Genomic DNA, 6,204 nt, shown 5'->3' with positions numbered 1-6,204 from the left:
AAACATTTTCCAGTATATCACCTAACAAATGTAAATCTCAAAGTGCTTAAAGAGGAAGTGTGTGTCCTTCTCAAACTTTTTTGGTGTTGAGTAAGTATTTGTGTTGTTAAATCTGATTTTGTTTGTCTTTTCTATGAGTTTAAAACCAAGACAGGGATTTTGAAAATAATGCTAAACACATTCATGCCTTGTCTTTTGGTTTAAGCACCTTTCTCCAACACATCTGATCTTTTAATCTGTTTAAATGTTTACCTGTGTTTGTTATAGGATTGGAGTCAGCATTGCCTGGTGCCGCTTACTCTACAGAAGCCCTTCATCAGGTGCTTTGAGCCTCAGTGAGCTGAAAGCGTTATGCTGGTTCACACTAATGATGGTTAATGAGGAAGTTGGCAGCATTGTAATATCTGTCTGCTGCTTTGCCAAGGCCGAGGTGAGCGGTTCACACTGAGGACAGACGCTTCAAATTTAAATCAAGACACGTTCAGAGCTGCTCTTTATCCGTCTGACTTCAGTTTTATCAAGTTTATATACAGGAATTCAATTTGAGGGTGAAAAGGTTTTTGAACTGTAAAAAAACGGAAAGTTGAGTTAAATATGTTAAAGCTACCACATTAAATTAATTTATAGGGATTTCATAAAAAAAAAAAATTTGATACCATAAACAATAGGCCAAAGGTGTTACTGAAGTAAAAATGAGTATAGGTTAGTTATTCATGCCAGGAAGAAACATAGAGACGGGGCAGAATGAAGTATATGAAGCATCCTAGTAGTTCAACTAGTAAAAATATACAAAGAGTCCTCAAAACTTAAAGGAGAAAAATATATAAAAACAGTAAACCCAACAGCATCTTAAAGGTTATTTAGAACATTTTATTCGTAACACATTTGGCTCAGACAGCTAGCATCATGGCTAACTTGGTTTACAGTAAACGGATTGCAGAAAAAAATGAAAAACACAAATCTAACAATTCCAAAAGAGATTTAATAAAAACTAAATAGTTTACGAGGTCAAGAAACAAACTTTTAAGCTCAAGCTTTAAGCCGAAGCATATAGGAAGCCCTTAAAGTGTTTTTTTCTTTAAGAAGAAAGCAATTTGACCATCTAAAATTCCACGACCGTTGAGCAAAGTCTGTCTCAGATTAACAATATGGACTATCTTACTTTTGTCAAAACTTTTTTGTGTGTGTTTATTCCCTTCAAAACAAATGTTGTGTGCTGAGACGTTGTGTTATGAAAGCTCAGACTGAAGGGTAAAAACCTCACCTTGCTGCCCTGTTGTTGTCTTCCATAAATTAGACAATGTAGGGTTTTATAGTCGCTCCTCTCCTGTAGCTCTCTGCCTGGATGTTTATTACCCCTCTGGTATTGATATTAAAATGCAGGAGGGGCCTGATGCATTTTTCTGTCATCTCTCTTTCTGACTTTAATAATACTATAAAGCTTCCTGCTGTGGACAGAGAGAGAGAGAAGGAAGGCGAGGGGGGGTGGGGGTGAATAAATTATGAAAAAGAGGTTAATATATGGTATTGGTATATATCACATCCAAACTAAGCCAGATCCCCTTTCAGTTTTAAACATTCAGCCTTTTAAAGGCAGGAGTCAAGTAGGGTCAGATCCATCTCATTTTACTGCTGCGTTCCCTCCCCCTTCCATGTGGACGCTCATCTGCTGATCTCCCCAAACATCCCATCTCACCATCAGTGTGTCGGGATGCTGTTTGTACCAAGGGGGCGGTCTCTTTCAGCCTGTTTTCATCCACAAAGAAACCAAAGCCATGTTTATTTATTTGCATGGTTTCTGTCTGATCCTGTACAATCAATATATATATATATATATATATATATATATATATATATATATGATGTGTGTTTGTGCATGTGTAGTGTGTGTTTTTAATGACTGAAGGATCTTTGATTTTAGCAAATTGGAAGGCCATCTGTGCACAGCAGAGAGTGCAGACATGTGGACAGGAGGGAGGGAGGATCAATAATCTCCTACTATCAATTTAGGCCTTGATAATACGCCTGATTTAAAATAGTACTTTAATTTCACACAAATCTGACCTTTAAGTTTTCTCTTCTCTTCTGTTTCTTGTCTTTTTGTGTCTCACCCGTCCTCCTCCAGAGTTAGCATCTAGATTACAGGAAGTGTAGGTAATGAAGTTGGAGGAGATCCAACACTTGTCAGTCAGATAGTTTTAATTCACTCAGCTGACTCTGGTCCTGTCATTGAAGTGAGAAGATCCACTGTTCGCTTTCCACAAGAAATCTTGAGTTGTAAAGGGCTTTAGTACGTTTTTTGTCTAATGCTATTTGTTAGTAACCACTGGGGATTCAGTTCACATGGCACCCAAGCATGTAATCATTTAACAACAATTAAGTTGTATGAATTAATTTAGTGTCATTTAAATAAAGGTGACAAAGAATACTTGGCAGTCGAGTTTTAATTGAGACGTATGTTGTGTCGTGGCCAGTCCTCTGAGAATTCTAATAAAAAATGATTTAGATATACTCTTGAAATTAAGGTTTCCAACTTAACAAGGCCTTGAAGATAGAGCTGCTGACAAAAACTTAATTAAAAAACTTGCTTATTTGCTTATTAAAAGACGGATATAAGTATGTATTTTTTGAGAGACATCTTTTGTGATGTACTTTATCTTGCATATTCATCAATCACGTGCTTGTTCACTGGGTTTCAGATCAATAGGCACCATGACATCCCTCTCTCACAAAGGAAAACACGATTATCAATACTTTCCATGCAAGTTTTTTGTAATTGTGATCCATTCACTTGCTTTCCATACTTATCTGAAGACGGCGTGAATCCCAGGACTCAAAATGAAACTGGATAATATATCTGAATTATACTTACGCTTTCCAGAGAGATTCCTATAAGATCTCAAGAATTAGTCAGTGCAGGTTTTGATTAAATACTGCTATTACTACAACAACTACTACTACTACTACTACTACTACTACTACTACTACTACTTATAGTCCAAATAATAATAGTGGTAAAATTGCATCTCATAAAACGTATAAAACACCTCTCTCAGGTCAATTGAAAAAACCTCCATCAAGCTTTTTCATCAGGCATGCTTGGCTGGACTGTTGTACAAGTTGGTTGTGTCAAATGAGCCTATTACCGCCTCGTCTTCTAGCACCAGAGGGTCAGGTTCAATAAAGGGAATTGGAAAATATCATTTCTGACGGGGATAGATTTCGTTTGTTGAACCAATCTCTTCTACTAATTACCCAAATGGACAGGAGCTGTCAGGAGACAATAACTATTCCCTAATAGAATTTGCCCCCCAAGTGCAATTTAATTTTCTCCTCCGCGCTCTCTCCTAAGGTTTCCCCCCTCTCGCTTCCTGCCTCCCTCTCTCTGGTCCTCTCCTGCTTTCGGACCAAATGGAGAGCGACTCGGTGCCATCGCTGTACCTGCTGGTGTTTTTGTCAGCGGATGCAGGAGAGATGGTTGACTTGACTGCTGTTGTTGTTTTGTTTTGTTTTTATCTGCGAGCTTTCGGCTCATCCTTCTGAGAACAACGCTCCGGGAGCATGGAGGAGAAGAAGAGGAGGTGGAGGAGGAGGAGGAGGAGGAGGAGGAGGAGGAGGAGGAGGAGGAGGAGGAGGAAGGAGAGACAGTCTGCCTCAACATCGCAGGCGAGCTGCGGTGAGTAGGTAGGTCTGCACGGTGGTGTTATTTATTCATCTTACCAGCACAGAGGAGGTTTACACTTCTCTAAAATAGGCATCTTCTCTTAAACTACAATGCATTTTTTTTTTTTATTGATCACCATCGTTGCAGTGAATTGCTGTTTTGCACAGAAAATGAATGTGCGACGCAGTGTTTATTTACTCATTTGCTATTTTATTTTGTTTGTGTAAAAAATGTGATTGTAAAAAATGGAAATAACGTTCAACAGATTAATGCATGAATCCTGTATTTGCACACATAAAAAAAAATATATACAACATTAAATCCATTAAATATATGTGATGTTTTGGCTGGTGACAAAGCAGGCCTGCCTGCTGCATTCTATGTATGACAGTACAGGGTGACACACACCTGTGTTATATGAGCCTTGCTCCTGCTGCACAGATGGATGTGTTTCTGTATTTCTGACCCCCTGTTCAGGAAGATGGATCTGTGAATCTCAGATGTCAATGAACTCGTCCACTGAAATATTAGATCTAATTAGAGGTGGCTGGGTCAACGGCGGAGGCAAAGGAGTCGCCCTCTGCGTGAATTATTACCCGAGAGCTGCTTCATCCACAGCTTCCTATCCCTCTTACAGTAGCACCTACACACGGACAAAGATAAGTCACTGCACCTACCTCAGAAAGTGCATTATTTGAATGATTCGATCATTATTCTTGCTTTCCTTTCTTGTGTTTGAGTGCATCGTTTAGGGATAAAAACGACTTGATATTAGGTTGAATTTGATGTATGCATGAGGGCCTGTAGCAGTAAACAATTGGACATGATTTTTCAAAGATTCAAATATACTTTCGCAGCCTAATTCTTCATATATAACTTCATCATTTAAATATGCTGTCACCTTGTGCAGTATAAATATTCCGTGAAACCATCTATATTTTCAGATGTGTATTGTTTTGCAATTCATTTTGTCATTCCCAGGTTTTTTTGGTTTTTTTGCCCTCTCATTTAACGATGAAAAAACGCCATTTAGTGTCCCACTAAACCAGATGTGCGCGCTCACATCTTTTCTCTTTCTGCATTTTGCATCCGTCAATTATTCTAATTGTGTTGCCCTTTGCTGACAGGTTAAGAGCATTTTTATCTGCATTGTTTTCCAGGGCAGCTAAAGGGGTCTCGATACCAACAATCAGAGTAATTGAATAGTTGAATAAATTGAATGATCTTGAGGGGAAAAGTGTATAATGAAAATAAAGTAAGACCAGATGATTCCTTTGCCACACGTGCACGCCATGAATGGATGGATGGATGGATGGATGGATGGGAGGATGGGAGGATGGATGGATGGATGGATGGATGGATGGGAGGATGGATGGAGGATGGATGGGATGGAGGGGACACCTGGCCTGAGAGAGCGCAGCTTTGAATAGGTTGGATAAAATTCCTGTAATATCCCAGCCTGTTTTTTTAATCAGCTTGATGTGCATTTTCATTTTACTAAATTACATTTGGAACATTAACCACACAATCGAAGGGCTTATGGGATTGTGGCTCCTCCAGTATATAAACGACGTGCGACAATAGAATAAACAGTTCCTAGTTGGAAATGTACGAGAAAACATGGGAGGATAAATCAGCGTAATGTAGCAGAGAAATGTTACTTGTTTGAATTGGACACACGAAAAATCTCGTTTTTTTTCACAAAGCAGAATATCCGAGTTTCCAACACGACACTCACTTTTGAAATTTGTATACACACTTTCTGCACACTGCATACTGGGAATATATATATTTATACATTTAATTAAATATATATATATATATATATATATATATATATACATTTAATTAAATAATGTATATATATATATATGTATATATTGTTTTTTTATTTTTCAATATACCTATTATTGGTTGAATTATTTTTTTTTCACGACAAAAAACATTTTCTAAATACCATTTTCTGAGGTTGACACTAATTCTAGAGCCTCTGTTTATCATTACATATAAAATGTTAAATTGATACAATGATAATCATATTATTTAAAATAATGAGAAACCAATGAAGTTAAATCTGATTAAGATTAAACTGAATAAAATCAAATAACACGAAACCTCATTTCTTGTTCAAAATGAACTCAGCGGTGTTGTTGTAGTAAAGCGTGTATCCAGATGTGTCAGTGCAGATGTGGTGTGAGCTGCTCACACATCCACCTGCAGACGGACTCTCTGGTGGTGGAAACAACGTGGTGGAGCACCGGAGGTAAAAACACCACTGTGTGCTTTTCTTTCCACTCTTGAAGTAAATTGGAAGCGAAGATTGAGTTCATCTAGCTTGAACTAGCAGGCCTCCGGGGGGAATATCTTATCCGGGGGAGCAGCCTCAGACGATGGGGCCTGAAATGAACAGTGTCAGGAGGACTGCGCCCAGACTCCTGATCCCACCTGTCACTGAGGAGATCCAGCTGCACGAGCACACTGCCGGGGGGGGAGAGAGAAGCTCGTGCAGGTGAAGGTGCTGTGAATTTGACTGAGACGTG

This window comes from Anoplopoma fimbria, chromosome 8 (genome assembly GCF_027596085.1).
Source record: "Anoplopoma fimbria isolate UVic2021 breed Golden Eagle Sablefish chromosome 8, Afim_UVic_2022, whole genome shotgun sequence".
In the NCBI taxonomy this organism is placed as follows: domain Eukaryota; kingdom Metazoa; phylum Chordata; class Actinopteri; order Perciformes; family Anoplopomatidae; genus Anoplopoma; species Anoplopoma fimbria.
Note: the sequence above shows the minus strand (reverse complement) of the source record.